Source organism: Amphiura filiformis, chromosome 2 (genome assembly GCF_039555335.1).
Source record: "Amphiura filiformis chromosome 2, Afil_fr2py, whole genome shotgun sequence".
NCBI classification, from domain to species: domain Eukaryota; kingdom Metazoa; phylum Echinodermata; class Ophiuroidea; order Amphilepidida; family Amphiuridae; genus Amphiura; species Amphiura filiformis.
In genome coordinates, this window is record NC_092629.1 from 66,830,893 (window position 1) to 66,855,313 (window position 24,421).

The following is a 24,421-nucleotide window of genomic DNA, read 5'->3' on the forward strand; positions in this document are numbered from 1 at the left end:
CTTGTTGGAATCTTTTCGCCTTGAATAGGACAGTTTGTCAATTTTAAAACAGGACCTTTGTCTAATCAAATGTTTGTAACTTTACTTCTTGAGGTCATTTTGTTCTCAACGGGGTGTCATAATGTGCACGGATTAGATAGTGCATCTATTTAAAAAAATAAATTTACCCAAATATTTGTTCGGATACTTTTTTGGCGCAGTATATATCATCTACACTACGATTCCACAGCAGCAAAGTTTATTTTTAAGACGGGTCAAAGGGGATTATGACATAATTATCAGCGTTTGACTTAAATGTTGTGACAAGTTGAAACACAAGATGTAAGGTATAGAGGAGATCCTAAGGCTTAATATAAGGGGTGCCATTTTCGTCCCATGTTCACACGATTTTCTCAGGAGAGTGAAAACCTGAATGGCTATAATGAATGAATGGCTATAACTGGACAAATAGAGCTCCTGTCATACCCCTCGCCTTAAGGAGGTATATTCTCTATAAAAGAGGTAAGGATAGGCTGATGTAAGTAGTATTGAGCATGAGGCCACTTGAGGAGTTGGCGCAATGCACTTGTTCTTCTCGTCATGTTTTTCATAAATATTATGATGCGGGTATGATTTGCAGAAGTATGCGGTTCAACATTAAAAACAAATAAATAATGGGAAAATGGCTAATTTCGGGTGGAATTTTCTCATATTCAGAACTCTCACAGTTAGAAGCTGAAAGTTACAATATGGCGGGGCGAATATTTACTAAAAACCGAAGCCGTGCGTATGAATTTTGGTACTATTACAACAAAAATGTCATATAATGAGAAAAAATATACCATTTTGAAGCATCAAACCCTATAAAGTACTTTTTGGCTATATAACTTGATCAATTTGATTGATTTTAGATGCCATGCAAACAAATAGTTATTCGTCGTATTTCCATGTATCGCCCAGGCCTATTAGTGGTGTATAACCTCTAAGACACTTAACGTTTGAAACTGTTAATGTTATTTTACTGTTGAACTTATATAGAAATTAGAAATTAGTGACTATTTCTTACAGAATTGTTACATTACGAGTTCCACGGAATGCATAGCTGAGGACATCAGTTATCATACTACTACCAAGAGATCTAATGCAAACACAAACACAACGAATAGGAAATTATTTGAAATATATATTTATTTAGATTTGATTTTGTTTATTTAAATTTATATAGTTTTTACAACTCGAAACTGTACTCACATAATGAAACCTACTCACATGGCTTGAAGATTGGTCAAATATTTGAAAATATCATTCTTAACAATTGTTGACGATTTCTGATGAGATAATGTCCTGTTTAAATTGAATTAAATATTGAACTAGACTATATCAAATGTCATTTCTTGATTCAATACAAACAGAAAATACAAATTCGACGATGTCTTTGTGAAACGACAGACTTTGAAAGAAAAGTGTAAATTATGCACACAAACATTATGCAGTTCTAGGTATTTGATAGTATATAAATACTCTCATCTTTAAGTAAGTGGGGACTTGAGGCTGCGGATCACGTCTTAAAAAATTGTGCAAGTGAAGAGCACCCTCTTTGGCAATTAGGAAATACCGTTGTGACATAATGCTTACACCAACGTCAAGGGCGTAGTCTTAGCTCTCAAATGCCGTTTATTCTATTCAATTTGCTTGTTTTAATCTCGAGATATGCTTACTTAACAACGAAAGGGTAAAATCACAATTGTGCCACTTTTACTAGGGAAGAACATTACAGTAAATCAATGATAGCATCAAGTTTGTCAATTAAGAGTTCCTCCGTGAAATCAAAAGAATTCATCAATTACACAACAATACAAACTTGTTTTACTGTTTTTACTGTTTTATCATGATACAGGTATAATGATTCTCTTTTTCCACTTACGACAAATTAAAAGATAAATATATATTTCACATTCTGCTGTAAAATTAAATACATGTGCATGTCAATGCTTTTATCATTGTAAATATTGTTCTCTTTGCCACTCAAGACATGTTAAAAGACAAACAAATATTGCACACCTAGGTTAATGAACTTAGACGCGGGTAAGCATCATTAATTGATCTCGTACACTGGTGTGTAATGTGTTGTTTGTACTGTTCACCCTTGACTGTTTATATCCATAAGTACCAGACTTGAGTCCTGTTTATCAGGGACAGTCTGTGTAGCTCAGTGGTTAGAGCGCTCGCCCGACAAGCGAGAGGTCTGGGGTTCAAGTCCCCGCACAGGCAGGTATGTCCGGAGTTTTTTCTCTGGTATATCTGCCTATGCATGTTATGTTTCCATTTGTAAATTCGTGTTTAAATGTGCTAGTCGGATGCGTAATTCTTCTTTCCCTGTATATTGATATATTAAGAATAACGATTAAGCATCATTAATTTGATCTCGTGCGCTAGTTGTAATGTTTGAATGTTTCCATGTTCCAGTGTATGATGCGTAAGCCTCTTCTTCTGTTTGTATGATTATATTAGGCTGGCGGGTAAGCATCATTAATTGATCTCGTACACTGGTGTGTAATGTGTTGTTTGTACTGTTCACCCTTGACTGCTCATATCCATAAGTACCAGACTTGAGTCCTGTTTATCAGGGACAGTCTGTGTAGCTCAGTGGTTAGAGCGCTCGCCCGACAAGCGAGAGGTCTGGGGTTCAAGTCCCCGCACAGGCAGGTATGTCCGGAGTTTTTTCTCTGGTATATCTGCCTATGCATGTTATGTTTCCATTTGTAAATTCATGTTTAAATGTGCTAGTGTGCGATGCGTAATTCTTCTTTCCCCTGTATATTGATATATTAAGAATAACGATTTAGCATCATTAATTTGATCTCGTGCGCTAGTTGTAATGTTTGAATGTTTCCATGTTTCAGTGTATGATGCGTAAGCCTCTTCCTCTGTTTGTATGATTATATTAGGCTGGCGGGTAAGCATCATTAATTGATCTCGTACACTGGTGTGTAATGTGTTGTTTGTACTGTTCACCCTTGACTGCTCATATCCATAAGTACCAGACTTGAGTCCTGTTTATCAGGGACAGTCTGTGTAGCTCAGTGGTTAGAGCGCTCGCCCGACAAGCGAGAGGTCTGGGGTTCAAGTCCCCGCACAGGCAGGTATGTCCGGAGTTTTTCTCTGGTATATCTGCCTATGCATGTTATGTTTCCATTTGTAAATTCATGTTTAAATGTGCTAGTGTGCGATGCGTAATTCTTCTTTCCCCTGTATATTGATATATTAAGAATAACGATTAAGCATCATTAATTTGATCTCGTGCGCTAGTTTGAATGTTTGAATGTTCCAGTGTATGATGCGTAAGCCTGTTCCTCTGTTTGTATGATTATATTAGGCTGGCGGGTAAGCATCATTAATTGATCTCGTACACTGGTGTGTAATGTGTTGTTTGTACTGTTCACCCTTGACTGCTCATATCCATAAGTACCAGACTTGAGTCCTGTTTATCAGGGACAGTCTGTGTAGCTCAGTGGTTAGAGCGCTCGCCCGACAAGCGAGAGGTCTGGGGTTCAAGTCCCCGCACAGACAGGTATGTCCGGAGTTTTTTCTCTGGTATATCTGCCTATGCATGTTATGTTTCCATTTGTAAATGCATGTTTAAATGTGCTAGTGTGCGATGCGTAATTCTTCTTTCCCCTGAACTTAGACAAGTTCATGCAATTTGACAAATTAATGAAATTAGACAAAATAATGCACGCGCGCTGATGTAGATGCGTCTAACGCACGAGCCCCGAGGGGGGGGGGGAGTGCATTAGATGCATCAACATCAGCTATCATTGATTTACATGTACAGCCCTATTCATAGTAAAAGTGGCACGATTGTTTTTTACCCTTTCGTTGTTAACTAAACATATCTCGAGATTTAAAAAGCAAATTGAACAGAACAAACGGTATTTGAGAGCTAATACTATGCCCTTGACGTTGATGTAAGCATCATGTCACAACGGTATTTTCTAATTGCCAAAGAGGGCGCTTTTTACTTGCACAATTCTTTTTGAGACAGGCTGTATTAACCGAACTCTATCTCGGACCTATATATTTAGCTAATGACCTTTGACCAGAGATTAATGAGTACCATTATATCCCCAGGATATTCTGCCAAAACTCCACAAGGTTTGTTGACATTGTACACAGGGTATATTATTAAAATTAAGCTTGGAAGAGGTAACCACCGCAGGTAAAACAAAAGGAAACGCAATGACCACTGGTTGCTCGCCCCATGACATAATTGAAACACAGCAACCCTGGCTCTAGCCAAAGTGCCGTCTGAGCGTCTGTGTTTATGAATTGTAAAATATAATACGCTTACAAAATTTGAGTAACCCGTGCCACATTGTGCAGTGTTTCATAAGTCCAATCTTGGCATTTTGTGTGGAAACTTCCTTGATCGTAAGTGCAACTACAATCCGCAGGACAACGCTTACTTTCTGCAAAGATAATAAAGAAATAATGGTGATGATGATGCTGATACAGGCTGTCCTTCAAAAAACAGAACCCTCATTGCGCCCTCTTTTTCTTCTATTTTAGAAAAGTTGATCAAATATATTTTGATATGTAAAGAAACCCTTAATCGTTAGCTTTATTAAACGGAAACAAATGTTTCAATCGGTTCACAACTATTGATGATATGCTCTTTTTAATAAATGTACATGTTTTTCACTCTGTCCACGGAGGAGGTTTGGCTACTTTAAAGATTGAAAAGGAGTGTACGTATCATGCATGAATATCAAACATTCTTCAAATTGAAGAATGAAATAACAACTTTATTAATTAGGAAATGAGCTTTACCGGTGGACTTATGGGATATGGATTTTGTATCATTAATTTGTTGGTAAAATGGACATGGGATGGGACTTCTTTTGCTATACTTGCAATTACTTATTTTTCTTGGTTATTTATGCCTTTTTGTTTTATTATCTTTCTTACTTTTTTACTTTGTTATTTCTTGCTTTCTTTTTATTTACAACATAAGTAATTTATCTTTTTGGGCTAAAAGGTAGCAATAAAAGGGCTGTTTGGTATGTCTTTTGTTCTTCTGAAGTGAGTTTACTGTGCTGCTCTGTCCACTACCTGGTTACCTCCTAGACGAATACAGGTTTCAACCTGGTCCTCATTGCATCAATTGTGGTGCGTACCATCATCTAATTTGAAAATCCCGCAAAATTATATTCAATTGATCTGATCGATCAATTGATTGTCTTTTCAAAAATTTGAATGCATATTTTGAAATTAGACTTCGTACAAGTGAAAAATACCCTAATAATGCACATTTTTGGACCTTAATTCATAAGTTTGGCCAAATAGTGAAATTTAACTTTGGTGTTGTATTTTTCTGGAGTAGGGAGCATATAATGTTACCGCATTCAGTTTCATCTTCGTTTGTGTAACAGTGTTGAATTCCGTCACAGACGTGTGCCATAGTTATACAAAATGGCATATTTCCAGTGTTGAACGTTTCTTTTTTGCACAAGTAGTGTCCCGGACAAATGATGTACCCTACGAAATAATATATATTAAATTACAAATGAGAAACCAGGTAAACTCAATTGACATAAAGGGCGTTTGCTCTTAACGTCATTCCTTGTTGTGTTACGCTCCGTAACTTTTACACTGAGATAACGGTACTTGCTCTTTGTTATTCTGAAACCTTATTTCACGTACTCAATGCCTTTTCTAAACAGGTGAATGGGCATAAAAAGAGTCTATCGCACACAACTATTTGGTGTGGACTAAATATCACATTAGCATTAGTGTACCCAGGGAATGTAATGCACCATAATTGATATCATTTGACTGTTCTGTGTGGTACCATTGTATGTCACTACTATTCAATGGTGTGAGGATAAGTTTCAACCATCTACATTTGACTTTCCTTGATGTTGTAGTTAGATAGTTGGAATGCGCCCTCGTAACATTGTGAAATTTCTGTTTGTACATTAAACAGCTTAGCAAAGATTTATAAATTCCAAGTATTACCGTTTCACCAGATAATTTGTTTAAAATGAAAATACATCAATATGCAATATGTATCCTCGAATAAAATGGCAGATAAAATATTCCGATAAAATGAACCCAGAAGATGATTCCAGGATCTTCCAAATTGTTGGCTTATTTTTCCTTCAGGGGCAATATTCTCTCTCAGCGGACAAGGGGTTGGTCAAGAGGTTACACAGAGAGAACTAGCCCTCCCTATACGTAAATAAAAACTACGTATAAAGTAACGCAGCCGTGTACGCATATAGCTTCAGAACTATTAAATGCATTCACAATGTTTTAACAAAGAACGAAGGATGGTGCATCTACGCGCATTTTGATACCTATGACCTGTAATGTCGTTCGATACTAACAAAACAGACTTTAAAAAGTTGCAGTTTACAGCGATCAATGGTTATTATGCAAGCATTGTAGCACGAAAAACCCGTCATTATTTTCGCAATGACTTCAAATCAATAAAATAGCTGCAACTTTCCAATTCTGGTATTTTTATTTCAAAACTCGATCTGCAGTGTTGTTAATATTGAACGAAATTTGACAGATGGGCGTAAATACAAATCCGTTACTGTGTGTCAAAACAATGTGAATATATTAATATTTCTGAAGCTATAGGCTTATTTATAACGGCTGCATTCGTTTTGTGCAGTATTTAGTTGAAATCCATGCCCAAGTTCATTCCCTGCTTGCTACAACTATATTTGATTGCACAAGCAATATTTTAGGAGTTGCACGTCATAATTATAATTAATGTAGATTTATTATTTCTATATCATACCACAAATTTCTTCGTCAGCGTTGTTAATATGACAGTCATTGAAACCATCACAATCACCTGATGCGTCGATACAAAACCCAGTTGAGCCACATGGAACCTCATCTTCACGACAAACACCTGTTGCAAAGAAGTAACATTTTAATGCAAGATCATCAAACTATGAGTAATTTGTGGAAAATAATGCAGCTGGATGAGAACTAATTGTCCTATTCAGGGTATCATCAGGAAACTACCAATATCGGGAATTGCCTGTCACGCATGATCGCACACAGTGACGTGGACCACAATGCCCCGTCAGTGGCGTAGCTGCTGGGGGGCAGGGGGGCAATTGCCCCCCCCCCCCCTGGCAAAAATTGCCTATTTGGGTCCCCGCCCCTAGCGCTATTTGGGCCCCCGCCCCCCCTAGCGCAAGGAAAATAGAGGAAAAAGGAGAGAGAGAGAGGAAAAGGGGAGAAGAGAGGGAGAGGAAGGGAAAAAATGGTACTATATATCAAAATGCGTTGCTTTTAGGGAGCTATCTAGCGCTTATAATTCTTTATAATCATTTGCGCTTATAATCCTTAATTGGGTCAACCTTTTCGGGCTGTTGAGGAAGGGGCGGCAAAATTTTGGTTTGGTGGATTTGGGCCCCCGCCCCATACAGGCTTGCCCCCCTGGAAAAAAATCCCAGCTACGCCACTGTGCCCCGTCATACTTCCATGCCGCTTGCTGCTACGGCAACGTATTAACCAATGACAAGCTTGGATTGTGTCCCTTTGTATGCAATGCGCGTGCGTCACGCCGCTCAGCGACAAAAGTATGAAACAAGCAACGGTCGGACCTCATCTCTAACATGATAACTGACATAGGTCATATCCTTCCCGACATGCTTAGTAGCCAAGCCCGTAGAAGATTATTATTCTTGTGATCCACACACTATGTACACATATAAATTTGACCACATTTTATTGTACGATAAATACGAATTTATTAAACATGGTAACAAATGTTCTCTAGCAAATCGGTTATACGATCGAACTGGTAGGCATATTATAAATTCGGGATAATAAATATCTTCCTGACCAGCCAGATCTGCGCATGGGCAAAAAAGATTCCTTACTAGCCACAGACCGTCCGCTGGAATTAGTTAGAACATTAACCATTCGTTATAATGAACAAAATGGCTGTTGGTCGGACCTCATCTCTTCGCATCGACGTGTGACGTCATGAACTTTATTTCCCGACATTGCCCTTATGAACTCGCATCCTCCTGGTATCATGTCGCTCCATGTTGCGCAATGCAGTGTCATTGGCTGAAAACGTTTCAGAATATCATGCCGCTGCCACAGGAACCTGCTATTATTATTATTATTATTATTACATAATACTTATAGGGCGCTCTACGGAGCACACAGCGCACTATACTATTCAGGAAATGCTTATCACTGAAGGTCACACATGGATACATGGTCATTTATAGTGATTACCTGCATTTGGCGGCCATTTTGGACGCCATCTTGGAAAACCCCCCTCTGGGCCAATTTATATTTTGGGAACATCCTGATTATGTTTTTGGTTCATCTCAGGAACCTAAACAGTTGGGTTCGTTCGGTTCTGAGGGTGCAAATGATGTGCTTCTAGCTCCCCTAGTACGATTGTATTATAAACTATGTCTCTATGTGACAGTCCCTCATTTCAAATATATAGTTTTGGTTTCTCTTTTGTTCAGAAACCAAAAATCAAGGGATTAAAAAGTAGAGCTGATCTGATCTGCAATCATAACACTATTATGCTGGGAGGACACAGTATAGGGTATATAACCAGAAGTATACAATAGCCTATTGTGCTAACATAATTATTATCATGATTAATATCGGAAATCTATCCCGCGGACGACAGTTGATGCTCTCTGTCGAAGGTAGGTGGCATATTACACTCACGAGTTCTAGGCCTAGAAATCATATACATGCGCGTACATACTGAAGGATGGGGTGGGGTGGGGGAATTTGTTTGTTTGTATGAAACATAAACGATGCATGGAGATGATTTGATTATGAATTTATTTAGTTTATTATCCCCAGGAAGCACAACCCATACCTCTTTAAGAGGGGGCTCCCCCCCTATATAACCACCTCTTTCCTAAATTACCCCTTTCCCCTCCTCCTCCCCTACATTCGATATCTTCATCTCGAGCTCTCCTCCCCTTCTCTTTCACTTCCAATGCTCTCTCTCATATGTTTCTCTCTCTCCCGGCCCATATCCCCCTTGCCCTCCACCCCCCCACACACACCCCAATCTTCTCCACTCTATCTTCTACTTTTGCAGTAAAAATTGCTTCAGTAAAAGTCATTAGGTTATTAGAGGTCATATAATGGCCTTCCATCGATTCTGGTACATGGGATTAAGGACATGAATCGATTTTGTTTATAGCACCTATACAATTACAGTAGTGGCCCTTTTGTAATGTCGAATGCAAATATTTCGATGGTCTATATATTTTCACAGTGAAATCAGCTTAGGCTATTTCGTAGTCTCAAGCCAATGCTTTCAAACTAAATCAATGCTTTCAAATGTAGACTGTTTTGTTCGACTTCTCTGCTCGTGAATATTGCACTGCGAAATTTAAACATTTCTTTTGTATACTTAGATCAGGTAACTCGAAAATCCTGTAATTTTATTCGTCACACCACTTATAAGAAACTGAAACCAAAACCGAAACTACCTGTCACAAATGTTTAGTTTTAAACAAAAGGTAGAAACAAAGAGTTCGATATCTTGTGATTCAAGTGGTTAGGCAGGACAATAGGAAACCACGTGACCAAAACCAAAACCAAAACTAAAACTATATATTTGAAATGAGGGAATAAAGGTATCGTTGTTTATTATTCAAAAAATAAACCATTCTCTTCAGGTTTGGTGCATCCTTTATGAACTACCCGTTTTATTATGGTTTTAGCCTTCCGAAAAAAATTCTGCGCCCTTCACACAACAGTGGATATTAAAGATGAAGTCAGGACACAAACATTAAAATTAAAATTAAAAGTATCTTGCAATTTTCTGCTTTTTTATGGCGTACGTTTTAAGAGATGTTTCAACTTTTTAAAGCAGATAGATTCTTTAAAAAAAACTGAAGTGTTTTCTGAAAAACAAGAAACTGTCTGTAAAACTGAAACAAAAACAGAAAGAATCTTTGAAAACCCGGCAATAATTGTGTGGGAGTGAGAGGGCACCCATCCCTCCAAAACAATGAGTCTGCTTTATAACTTACCAACATTTAGCATTATTTATATGTCGTATCGGTATGAATTTGATAATATATTTAAAGGCCCTTGCCTAAAAATTAATTGCGCAATATGACGGTAGCGTCGAACCCGCAGCCGTTCGTTCATTAGTTAAAGCCCGTACCGCTGCGACACCTAATTAATCATCACAAAAGTATAGGCTCTAACAATTACATGATGCATAATCTGATTATGGTGCTCGTAATAGAGGACAGAAAAATGTATGAAATATCGTGAGATTTTGTAGTATTTTTAGGATTCAGGAATGATTCTTGTCCAATAGAGCCATTTGAATTTATTCTTATGGTTCTCAAAAAACGAGCTGCGGGTGTTACCCTTCACAACCAACTAGGTATTGGTCTAAAGAAATGTTTACGTTAAATTAGATACCGTCAATATATTCCTCTTTGATACGTTCGAAATGGATTTCATATCCTTCTGCAACACCTGATGAATCAGTTATGAATCTTAGCCAAGTCGTATTCGTAGAAACTAGTGTACGAAGCTTTGGTTTTCCTGTTAATTTGACCAATTCGGAGCTAGAGTCATATGGATCATCACCATATCCGACGATTAGAAAATCATAGCCTAATTCAAGATCAAATCGATTGATTCGTAATTGTATTCGACCATATTCCGATGTGGAAATCAAATAAACACAGGTGATATCATTGGGATACACTAGTTGATTTTCGATGTCATGGACTGAAAATAGTGTCTGTGTATCGTTGATTTGTAAGCTGAAGTTTTTCTTTCCACCGCATTCTGAAATTAACAAAATAATAATAACATTTTGAATTCAGCTGACTCTCAAAAGTGTTTGTGAACTATTGGTTGGAGTGTTTCAGGTGTTTTTCAAACGGTTCTTCTTCACGGGCAGGTTTGCAACGAATAATCTATGTGGATCCGTTTGTATAAAATTGGCTAAACCAATTGATTTGATAAAAGTGTTTGTGAACTACTGGTTTGGAGTGTTTCAGGTGTTTGTAAACAAACGGTTCTTCTTCACGGACATATTTAAAACGGATAATCTATTTAATATCAAGCAGCAAACGGTGTAACCGTTTGTATACAAATGGCTGAACCAATTGATTTGAAAAAAGTGTATGTGAACTATTGGTTGGAGTGTTTCAGGTGTTGGTAAACAAACGGTTCTTCTTCATGGACAGGTTTGGAAAGAATAATCTATGTGGATACGTTTTTATGCAAATGACTGAACCAATTGAATTGAAAAAAGTATCTGTGAACTATTGGTTGGAGTGTTTCAGGTGTTTGTAAACAAATGGTTCTTCTGCACGGACAGGTTTGTAACTGATAATCTATGTTAATCCGTTTGTATACAAATGGCTGAACCAATCGATTTGAGAAAAAGTGTTTGTGAACTATCGCTTAGGAGTGTTTCAGGTGTTTGTAAACAAACGGTTCTTATTCACGGACAGGTTTGCAACGGATAGTCTATTTAATATCAAGCAGCAAACGGTGGATCCGTTTGTATACAAATGGTTAAGGCGATTTAATACCCTGATTTTCATCAGTACCCATCGCCTTTTTTTTTTGTTGCAAATTTATAAAGTATATAAATATGTTCATCATCTCATGTCCTGAACTTATAGAATATCTCTACATACAAAGTGGTTTTAAACCATTTTAGAAAATCATTTTAGCCCTATATATTTTTTGTTTACTGTATCCTGGTAACTGAGATGTGTGTTTCATAACAAACCATAATTTATTCTATTGAACATGAATAGAATACATTAAATCCTTTGTTATACTATCTATAGAAATATACTCACTGATTATAACACTGAATAAATTAAATAGGCCTAAATAATCTCTTCCACATAGACAATTTAATACTACACCATGTATGTATCTTCTATAATATGTTGTTAGGAAAAGAGATTATAAAAGGCTATAAGGTCATGAAAGGTCAGGTTATAGGTCAATTGGTTTAGGTCAAATTCAGGCATCAATTTTGAATACATGTGATAGTCTGTGATATCATACATGTCATAATGAGGCATCAATTTTGATATTTTGTCTGTTACTGGATATATAATGGAAATGTGTGAGGTGGATATACTAAAATACCTTGGGATGTAAATGGTGAGTACAATTTAGATTGCCTAGTTGAGTTGGATTGGGCAAATAAATATAAAATAGTTACCAAAATCACAAAAATGATGCTTACGGAAAACTACCTAATATGGTGGTATAGGTGACAAAAAATACAATCTTTTTCAACATTGCTGTTGTGTGGTTGTGGTAACCTGTTACCTATGGCTTAATTAAGTTTCAGTGACATAGTGTTGCAAGCTCAAAATACAAAATATAGCTCGACATTGAAAATAGAAGCATTTCAACCGGTTCGTTTTTTAATAGTTGTGGAGCACCAAGTTCGTGAAGTCATAAAAGAAATCAGGGACCACCTATTCCCATTTTACATATCAACATTATTTCCCTAATGTGTTAGCAACACATATCTAAAATTTTAACGAAATCCGTTGATAGTAAGCTTTCCAAAATGAAGTGAATTTAAATCATCAGTGATGTACCTCCTTTTGGCTTCTATCTTCAAAAGCATGTAAGCTACGTTGATACCGATGCCACCAATAAAACGAGAAGATTTGCCCTTCATTTTGCATACCACTTTGTCCAATTTTTTTTTTTGTAATTTCTTCACAAAATGCAAAAAATGCAAAAAAAAATCAATGGGTGTAGTACCCCCTTAAACCAATTGATTTGATAAAATTGTTTGTGTATATTCGAATGGAGCTGTAACATACGACCACGACCACGATCTCCGTGAAAAAACGTAATTGATTTAGATTTTAACATACTTTGCATCATTTCTTTACTCATAAACTGATGATAAATATTTTCAGATCTATCTGTGGCTATATTTTTCCATAAAAACTGTGATTTTGAGCTAGAAAATTCATCCGACCGCCACTTTCTATACAGTGTGTAGTATATAGGAAAAAGGAAATCGATCGAGAGCATCGTTCGTTTCATCATTCGTCATTGACGCTGGCGAAATTATGTAATAATCGGATTAACTACCATAGCAATAGGTGAAAACAATTTTTGAATATACCGTGCTGCACTGGTACGCTCACGCGGTACCTCTGCATTCAACCATGTCATGCTGAAACTCGCACCTGTAAGATTAGTATCTTTGAAAGACCGGTATTGTATCCAATCTACGACTGCAGACATCCACAGGTGATGAGTTCAACCTGCTTGTAGTGCAGCGCGATATATTTAAGTAAGTAACTCTGAATTAAAGCAGTTAATTTCACAAATGAAACAAGAAATTATATATTATATCAAAGAGATAAAAGAGGAACTTAGAACATTGTAATCGACAACGAAACTGCAACGAGTAATCATGGTGAAATTCTTGATGAAATGGAAAAGAAAACACTCCCCGAGATCAAATCAACAGTGGATACAAACGTACTTGATTTGGAAGAAACATTATTACTATAGAAAGAATGACTTATTGGTATATGGTGTGGAGGAAAAGAAAGGACAGAGGACATTAAATCAGTCTTGATGGATGTGTGGCACCACAAGTTTTCTGTATCTGATGATCAACTGGAGAGGGGAATAGTTATGACTGATTGCCACAGACTATCTCAGTCAAAATTGGCAGAACGTGACAATAATGGGAAAATGCCTCCTTGTCCTATTATTGCGAGATGTGCTTATACATGTGACCGGCATTTCTTTGTGGACCCAAAGAATATGAAAGGCGGAAGCAAAATAAGAGTACTACAGGACATACCTCCTGTTATGAAAAGAGAACGTGGGAGGCTGGCTTCCATCGCTTACAATCTTAGAAAGGAAAAGCATGCAACTCATGACAAGGATCAATGCCAGGAAGACCAAAGTTATTTTGGAATACAAGCCCAGGAACAGGCCTGATGCGGACAAAAACATTGCCTGCGGTGTTCCACAATGGTCGATATTGGGCCCACTTCTATTTATCTTGTGATGGTATTACATATGCATCCAACGTTCTTGACTTTGTATCGTTTGCGGATGACACCACTATTTTGTATTCTGATAAAAACATCAATGAAAACATAGTTTTGATAAATGATGAATTTGAAAAAGTTTCTAACTGGTTCAAAGCTAATAAATTGTTTATTAATGCCAATAAAACAAACTATATGATATTAGATGACAAATAAAATACAAGATAACACTATTATATTAAACAATACACAGCTTGCAGAGTTAAAAACACAAAATTCTTTGGGTTATTATAGATGAACACTTAACATTGAAAAGTCATATTGACTACATAACTAAAACGATTTCAAGAAATATTGGTGTCATGAACAAACTTAAACATTACATTCCGTATCGAATACTACATACTTTGTACTGTACCTTGATTTTACCAACCAAACTATGGTATACTTATTTCGGTTAATATCTACAAATGCTACTTAAATAAATACCAAACTTTATGGGCAATAAGAACAATTAATAAATTGTGAGTTGTCATGTTGACTGGGAATGCAGCCTGACAGCTATATATTAGTGTTTATGTGCTAGTATACTAACACTCAGCAATTAGCATGTGTATGTATTGTATGTGTTTCTTTTTTTTTTTTGTGGGTGGGGCAACTATATGTGTTAGTGTTAATGCACTAGTATACTAACACTAAGAATGCATGTGTATGTATTGTATGTACGAGAAGGGATTTTAGCCTTACAACCTACCACACTGCTTTTCTTCGTCCTTGTACAAGATGTACTTTGTATAATTGGAGGAAAATAATGAACCGCAATGACGAATTCCATCGCACACATGATAGCCGTCTAGGCATATTAATATAGTACGGTATTTAGCCAGCGTGCAACGGAATTCACCAAATTTGCACGTCCATGTACCTGAGATGAATAAAGGATGATGTGATAATAATGAAGATCAAGAAAAAAGTTCAAACTGTACATAATTGAAGAGCATTTGTTGCAAAACCCCTTACACCACTTGAGCAATTTTGAACATCAAAAAACCATCAAAAAGTACTGATATATGGGGGTTTGCAACAAAAGCAGTTTTTGGCGGGATGCTTGGGTAAAGCATCCCACCAGAAACTGCTTTTGTTGAAAACTCCCTTATATCAGTGATTTTTTGATGTGTTCTCAAAATTGCTGTAAGTGGATGTAAGGGGTTTGCAACAAATCTCTTCATATATTCATAAAGACGATATAATTACACCAATAGAAGTGACCATAAAATACCATTTGGTTACTTCAGGTGTCTTAATTTGCAACCAACATAATTATATTAGAAATTATGTAAAATGAAAAAAAAAATTACTTCACTCGGATCAGTCCAATAAGACCACTGCTTTTTAGCAAAGAAAATATAAGAGCAGAAAATAACTGTAATAAACTTTAATGTTTATTTAAAAAAAAAAATCAAATAATATAATGCAGAAATTATCTCCATTAGAAAATAAGGCTAACTGGGAGCATTTTAAACGTGCCATGAAAATAGCACTAATTAATTGAAAATAACAAGTGATATAAAGTAGTTGAGTGTCTTTATTTGTAACTTTCAACTCGGAGACACAACTTAAAAGCCCAGGGGGGCCACTGGTCATTGACCAGGGGGTATCATGCGTGGCCAAAGATTCAAGTAAAAAGGGTCTTTTTCATGATCAGGCACTGTACTTACGTATCGTGAATAGGGTATCTAAAACAAGCAAATTTGAGAAAAGGGGTATACCTTGTACAATAAAACAGTGCTTAGGGTCCTGTGAGACAAATGTAGTATGTACCCAGCAAACACAAAAACGTTTTAAATAAGTTATATTTTGGCTTTTAGTTTAGGTAAAAACGTTTTAATAACATTAAAATGTCGGGTTATATAAAGGTCATGATAACGTTTTAAAACGTTTTGTATGAAAACGCACTACAACAATATTTTTAAATGTTTTCGAAAAATGTTATTGTAAAGTATTTTTGCAAACATTTTTGCCAAATATTGTGTTAGTACTTAAAAACATTATGTTAAAATATTTGAACCCAGCAAACACAGAAATGTTCTTAGAATGTTGTTTTCAAAACCTTTTAATAACATTTAAATGTCGGGTTATGTAAAGGTCATGAAAACGTGTTTAAAACGTTATTGAAAATATTTTGGGCAAACATTTTTCGCAAAATATTTTTTCAACCTCAAAATAACATTCTGTTTAGAATGTTTTGTATCAAGTTTTCAAGAATGTTTTTGGAATGTTATTAAAACGTTTTTATACCCTTTATATAACCCGACATTTAAACGTTTTCTGTAAAACATTTTGTTTGCTGAGCAGTAGATTATCAAAAAATGTTTTTTAAGGTTATGAAAACATTTTATACTGTTAATATACCCTTTATATAACCCGACATTTAAACGTTTCTTGACAACCTTTTATAACCTTTTGCGAATGATGTCGAAAACGTTTTGTGTTTGCTGGGTAATAAATAAAAATTATGAAATTTTGAATTTGTGTTTTCCCAGTTATCATGAAGGGTTTTAGAGTCAAAATATGATTGATTTACTTGCTTCTAATGGGGGCAAAAATAATGTCAATACTTATTTAGGGTATGAAATGACACTTGTCATACTTGTTTAGGGGTGCATTTTCAGACCTCGTAAATACTTGTTTAGGGTGCTATTTGAAACTCTGTGGCCACGCATGATACCCCCTTGTCAATGACCAGTGGCCCCGGGCTTAAAAGTCATTTCATACAGCTTTTCATGCTCTCAGACCAACATACATAAAAAATAGACAATTTATTAATTGTCATCTTGCTGTTTTATTACACATTAATTTTGATGTTGTTTCATTTGTAATCTATTAGCATAATCATAACACTTGCATATCGAGCTAATTTCGTAGGAGGTGTATACTGATATTTTCATGTAAATATTTCACGATTTTTTTATCGTTTGCGGTGTATCAAATCTTATAACCCATGCAACAAAACATTTCAAACAATGCAAACTTTCTCATTTTAATTTAATTAATTTAATTTAAGGAACAATTTGAGACAGGTCAAACTATGCCATTTCTGAATTCTTATGATGAGAGCAATATATTGGTATGTTTTATAAAACACGATTTGACCAACTTTACCGTTTTCCCGTGCATTAGCGGACATTTTGGATTGATGAAAATTAGGCACTGTCCCACTGCATCGATTTTCGGGGCTTTTCATGTGTTATTTGATATGCCTTTCTTAAATGAATGAGGACTAAATGGATTCTGCTGCAATTAGTGGTAGGTTAATCCTTTATTTTTCTTAATTTGACAGGGCTGTTAGCTTTCCAGAAGGAAACAAGACGCGCCGGGTCAAAACAAGCTAGAAATTTTCTAACTCGCATGATTATTTCATGAAAAATGTCCGTTTAGTCAGTGTCACTCGATATTACATAAATATCTGTCTCTGTTGATATCAGAAATGAAACAGCAATGTTTAACCTCTTTTAGTTCTGAGATCACCTATACAAATCTGTAAAAGGTATAAATAGGCCTATACATTTGTATACATTTGTCCTTAATGTTCAATGATAGATAATATACAACAGGAATAACAAACAATACCTACTCATTTCTGCAGCAGGAAGAGCGGTGATATTTGCTAAAAATACTTCCTGTTGACCCCGTATAGGTAGTAGTACTTCCTCACGCAGATCAATATGAATTAAACTGCTCCCAATTGTTATTGAATTTGGCGACATCGAGCTGTTGAAATAGAACTGATCCTGATCGCCAAATATTAGTGCTGTTAACCATTTAGAGCCCACAAAGTGTACGATTTCGATGAAACAAGCCATATCATCAGGCAAGTGTATAAACCAAGTACAATAGTATGCGAATTCAGATCGAGGAGTGTTTGGATACATAGGGCTTGTGATGTTTACTGTTTGAACATCAGTCAGGGATATTATGCCATCATCGCAGACAGTAAATAGATCTAACGTAATAATATAAAATCATTTATTGAAATAATACGCTAAAGTGAGAATTATTTTGTTCGGCACGTGTTTCACTTCCACCGGTTTTTGTCTCACTTCTTTTTTGATGATGATGATGATGATGATGATAATAATAATAATAATGATGATGATGCTGCTGCTGCTGCTGCTGCTGATGATGATGATGATTTATTATGACAAAACCGATTAAGCTATACGCTCTCACTGTTACCGCTTACCACAGGCTTCATCGGATCCATCCAAACACAGCTGCTGACGGTCACACACAAATGTATGACTTAGACATCCATATCCTGAATTGCACTGAAATTCGCTTGATTTGCAAGGAACTAGTCACAGATATTGATAAATCGAGAGTGGTAATAATAATGATCACAATTTGACAATAGAAAAGATATTAACAAAAAGCAAAATCAAACTTTGATTTATCAGTTAATAAAAATCAAGCAACTTTTCTTTTCAGTGGAGGCGTATTTTGGTACTTTTAATTTTAAATTATTTAGTTTGCCGGTATACAACTATTCTCGATTCTAAGATGTTACAGAATTTTGTGAACACTGATCTTGTTTTACTAATCGAGTCAATATGCCGGAGTCCATAGAGTCAAGCTCGAGTCAGGGCACACAAAAATCCAAGTCTACTCAAATGCTCTCCCATAATTTGAATCTAGTTTTGAATCAACCATTTTCACATTTAACTCTTGCATCAGTTTTTAAATGAAGCTTGATATTGGAAGGTCCAAATTGATTAATGTACTTACCAGATAGCTCAGCGGTCTGAATCTTCATTGAAAATCCTTTTGATCGTTCTTCCTGATCTGATTTGAATACAACCCACAATTGTGATGCATCGATTGTCATTGAATTTGGATATCCATTTTGGTTGTGTAAACAGAGAATTTTAGAATGAGCATATAATCCAACTCCAATACGTAGTTCATCTCCTCGTGTCAATACAACCTCATCAAAGATTAGCAAAATGAACTTGTTATTAAGGCTCGATATTGTCCATATACATTCCATATTGTTTGGATATGGCAAGGGGAAGAGTGGCGAAGTAATAGCCAAAGAGGTAATGTTGGACAATGCAAGATGCTCCCTTTTGGAACAGAAATCTATTTAAAAGTATGAAAACAAAAATATTATTTTTCCAGGTTATTGATGACCTTGCGTGACTCACCATCTCACAACACAGAAATTTAAAATCTGGTCAAGCTCCGACGACAGGGGTGTAGCCTACTTTCTTGGTTAAGGGGATACAAATTTTACCCGGTTTTGGTAGGGGACGCAAAGACAAATCATGTTCCTGGTTGTATAATTATGGTCCGGTTTAATGGTCATTCTTCTGAAACAGAATTTGTGAATTTACACTATTTTGGCCTATGATTGACGTGAAATTTCGTTCGAAACGGACAGTACTGAGATGCAATGTGTAATTTTAGTACCTTTTTTCTTTCTTTTTATTAACCTCCTTTTTTTTCTTTTTTTCTTTTATTTTTTAATTAGGTTTAAAAAAAAAAAAAAAAGAATTATTCATGATACATAGTGTTCATATAAATCATAGTGTAAGTATTGTATTCATCCCATACCACAGATGGTATTTTGAATTCCCAGTAGATTCCAGGCCCGTGTTCAAGAACTTTAGAAGAGCAATCATTCTGTTTCCACTCAGAGTCGTGAATAACAATAGTAGGACTTACCACAATATTCATCTGAAGTAGGGATGCATTGTCGCCATCCATCACAAACCAGATTATTATCAAAACACCCAGGACCACAATGAAACGATTCTTTACAAGATACCCCAAATTCTGTGGGACAGAAACTTAAAAACTATTATTGAACTCAGTATAGGCCATTGTATATTTTTAAGAGTATTTACTTGCAAATTTGCACTTGTTAACAGACGATGGTGGACGACATTATTCAATGTGGCAACAGCCAAAAGCGTAAACAAAACAGACAATATGACGGCAACACGTTGGACGCAATTATTTTTTCCCGAGCCAAGATGCGTTTTTAGCTCTATTGGCCCCATTGCAGAAAAAAAATGCACAAAATATATTTCCCAGTGCAATGTATACATTTTCACATGAAAATAAATAATTTTATATTCAAAGAAAAAAAAAGAAGAAAAATATTTAATTAGTGCCCGGGTGGGGAATCGATCTCGGGACCCTCTGCGTGGGAGGCGAAACTCTTAACCATTACACCACGCTATCACATTGATACACATGGTGAAATTTTCAGTATATATCGTAACATATCGTGCGTTATTCATACAAAAAATTAAAAAAAAGAGTACTTACAATGAGGTTCATTGTCGAACCTCAATGGATTTAGACTGATAAAATAGTGCTTGATAACATGCATACACTTTCGGAATTATTTGAGACATTTTTGTGTTTACGTGTAAAACCAATGACGACGTCAAAATTCAGTCAATCTTGGCCGGCCCCCCTGCTTTTTAACTTTTTCATCGGGAGTTAAGGTATGATGCTCTTTTTGGTTGAAATTTTTGGCGGGAAATAATCCCGCCAAAACATTAAAGTAATCTTTTCCCACAACTAAATTTCATAGTCAGGAAATTAATGATGCATCTGGTAGCTTAGATCATAACTTTCATTATATTTAGTTGCAATTATCCCAGAAAATTCTTGATTTGTTTTTACAGTGTCTTGAATTGTCGATGTTTTGATCAAAAACATCACTCGGTGTATTTTGAAACTCGAGGCATTAACTCTTCTCAAATTAGCCCCAAATCATAATTTATTATATGCACGTGTAGCAAACACCAATGGGAATAATTTGCGGAGCCTAAATTTGGTTTGATTTTATTTCACAATAATTCTAAGGTGAAAATTTTGACCTGACATTTCCTTTTCGGATTTCCAATTTAAATTCATTGATATGTGATATTTTGAATAAATAAAGAGTACGCTTACCTTTCTGCAACACTTTCCGATATCATCAAGCATCTGCTGATAACCAACATTTTAGCTGTAAACAGTCCCTTCCTATCATTTTTTAACAAAATATGGTTCAAAAGTGCGTACGCTAGGCGTATATACTAGCACAGCGAGGTAATGAAGAGAGCTATTTACGGTGGGGTATCTATTGTAAGCTATTAGGGTAGGCCTATAGTATATCTTCCCGCAAGTGACATAAGGGCGGTATATTCAAACGCTATTGTCTGGATCATTGAGTATCGATTGCGCACGTATACATGCAACACGGATGTGTGTGGTCCTCCCCAGGTTTTGACATGAATTAAAAATGAGGTCGTGAATGACCCAGCGTTTTCATTTTATTATTACTAAATTAATCGTCGTTTAATACGAGTCCTAAGAGTCGTACCAGTTCAATTCATCAAAATTAATTTGTATTAAATGAAAAACAAACAGACAAGTAGAGTCATATGTCTTTCTATGGCCGTATTCCGACCAAAATCTGATTTTCAATACACTAGAAACGTGTTGATATGTATATCTTTTAAAATCGCCGAATGTTAACCACAGTCACCGTGGCACAGTAGGCATCTTTAGCATTCATAGTGTAATTGGCAGTGGTTCGAACCCCGGTGAAAATTTTAGTATTTCTTATTCTTTTTACTAATGCGCTGTGCCGTTTTTCAAACACGCCCCTGAATGAAATTGATGGGCAAGTACCCTTAAAAGAATCATACTTTTTAATACACTTTGACTGGCCCTTTGTTTACTTCGAAATATTAAAAACATTGATTATTTTGCTTTGGTCTTGTTAAAAATGAACGAAGAAGATTTATGCTTAAATATTGGGTTTTGTTGTTGTTGTTGTTTTGATTTGAAAAAAAAGAGAACAAGAACCTACCATTCGCCTCCACTTCGAATTGAACATGATTCATGGCACTGATTTGTTCATATCTTATCCACATCTCATCTGTGTATAACATAAACCAATTCAATGGCTTTGCTGACGTCGCATCAAATATCCTACTCTGACCAATTTGAGGTGCACGACCGTGTCCAAAGAGAAATAACGTATCGGTGACACTGAGAGAAATATTGACGATTTGAATTGAGTAGTTTATTACAGAATCACCGGAACTAATAATCCAGATACAATCGTTGTATATGTACGGATACGGATCGAAATTCCAGTTTACTAAAAAAGCTACCATTCGCACAGTAAATAAGACACCACCAGAAGAAATGTTGATCTGTTTCGGTTCACCCGTGCAAGCTATAAAACAAGGATTATAAAAAAATCTAGTACTCCTCTTTCTTTTGCCATCTTCTCTTTCCTTTCTTCATTAATTATCTTCCAGATACATCAACATAGGATATTGTAAGCGCTTCCGTTTCATTTGTACTAGATTCATATACCTCTCTTCTCTTCTCATTTCGCTTCACTTCTCTTCACTTTTATAATTTCCTCTTCGTTTCTCTTTCCTCCTCTTTAAGCCGCTCTAATTGGGTTACATGTTATACTTACTAATAGGCGCAGTTGTTGTATTGCATAATGTTTCGCAAAAGGGAACGAGGTATGGTCCATAACCTTCGCCATAAAATGATTCGAAATCATTGTATTTACAGTTAGGTTCCATTGCATTCTGGCAGCCATCAACAGTCTTGTTTCCTGTCAGGCGCACGAAATCACAGGTGCCATTGTTTCGGTGGTGTGTTTTTGCAGAATGGTTCCTGGCTGTATTGTTTTTTAAGTTAATATCAATTAAGAAAACATGTCGAATGTGAACAGCTGGTACGTACCATAAAGAATATATAATATTTCAGTCTTTTTCAGCCAAATCCATGGTAATAAATTTTTAAAGTCAAAGAGTGCTTGTAGATAACCCCATGTTATGATGTTAAATGCTACAGGTTACTTCTTAGAAAAATGACACAAGTCTAATAAAATTCAAACGTGTATAGTCAGTATTTTAATATATTCAGAATGCATACCCATATGCACTTTTGGCCCTTGAACATTGATAAAGCCTTGCAGGTGTAGACTATATATTGAAGAGGCTATTTCATCCATCTTCAGGGACCAAAAGTTCATGCAGGAAACATCTCATATTTAGTTTTGGCCCTTGAAAATGGATAAAGCCTTGTAGGTGTAGACTTTATATTGAATTGTTTGCTTCATCCATGTTCAAGGGCAAAAAGTACATGAAGTTTTTCCCGTCCAATGCACAACATTAGTCTTAAACACCTACCAATAAATAATTACCCCCCCTTAATGAATGGCCATTATTCCAATACGGAATAGCAGAATTTATGTCTGCGCATTATGACACCTCATTTATTGCGATGGTCCCAATATTGTTGTTTGCAGCACACATTTAAATGAACGTATTAACCCAAGATTTGAAAGTAGCCGTAAAATCCTCATATTCAGTATTTATTGAACGATTATCCTTTTTGTTTCATGCATTTGCAGGGATCAAAACATTTGATAATCAGTAACAATTGTCATTATTCACATCAGTGATCATTATTCACGTAATGTCAAATTCAAACATGAAGATTTCAATATTGTTCTGACCAACAAGGTCTTTTAAAATAGCCAGATGCAAGTTTTCCTTTCAGTGGAAAAGCTAGATTCACAACTTCCTGATTGGGAGTAACCCGATGTAACCCTTGGTCTTCCAATTCATTGCCCGTTATGTCCAACTAATTAGAGAATAAACGATAGGAATTTTTATTTTGACTATCCTCTACCGTGTGATAGACGACAGGCAGGTCCAATATTTTGAGTAGTGGATGCCGGCGCGTTTATTCTCATTCTTAGTCAGTTAAATAGTATTCTAATAACTGTAAACTATTTTTTTAAGCAAATATTAAGTTACCGTCATAAAAACTCCCTTTTTCTAAAATGAACGAAACTTGTTTACAACTTCACATCTTTTGTTGCGCGTACTGCTAGCGCGTGCGAGTATTTCGCACTGCGTCTACGCATACAACGTAATACATACGCGCACCTCTATGAGCGTGTTACGCGTTATCAACACTCATGATGACGTGGTAGCCTGATAGACGACACCCAAAATCATGCGATTGTCCAATCAGATTAGGTGTCTACGTAAAGACCACACCCACTGACTAAGAATTAGAGAATAAACGATAGGAATTTTTATTTTGCCTATCCTCTACCGTGTGATAGACGACAGGCAGGTCCAATATTTTGAGTAGTGGATGCCGCCGTAGCCGGTATCCACTACGATAAAAATATTGGACCTGCCTGTCGTCTATCATAGGTAGAGGATAGGTAAAATGAAAATTCATATCGTTTATTTTCATTCTTAGTCAGTTAAATATTATTTTAATAACTGTGAACAAGTTTTTAAAGCTAAAACTAAAAGTTACCGTCATAAAAACTC

The 24,421-nt window shown here is 36.0% G+C and overlaps 1 non-coding gene across 1 annotated transcript; it reads left to right on the top strand.

Moving 5' to 3' along the window:
* Positions 1–3,476: 3,476 nt before the first annotated feature.
* Trnav-gac (transfer RNA valine (anticodon GAC)) lies at positions 3,477–3,549 on the top strand. Its single transcript has one exon. It is a non-coding gene; the product is annotated as a tRNA-Val (tRNA).
* The last annotated feature ends 20,872 nt before the right edge of the window (positions 3,550–24,421 follow it).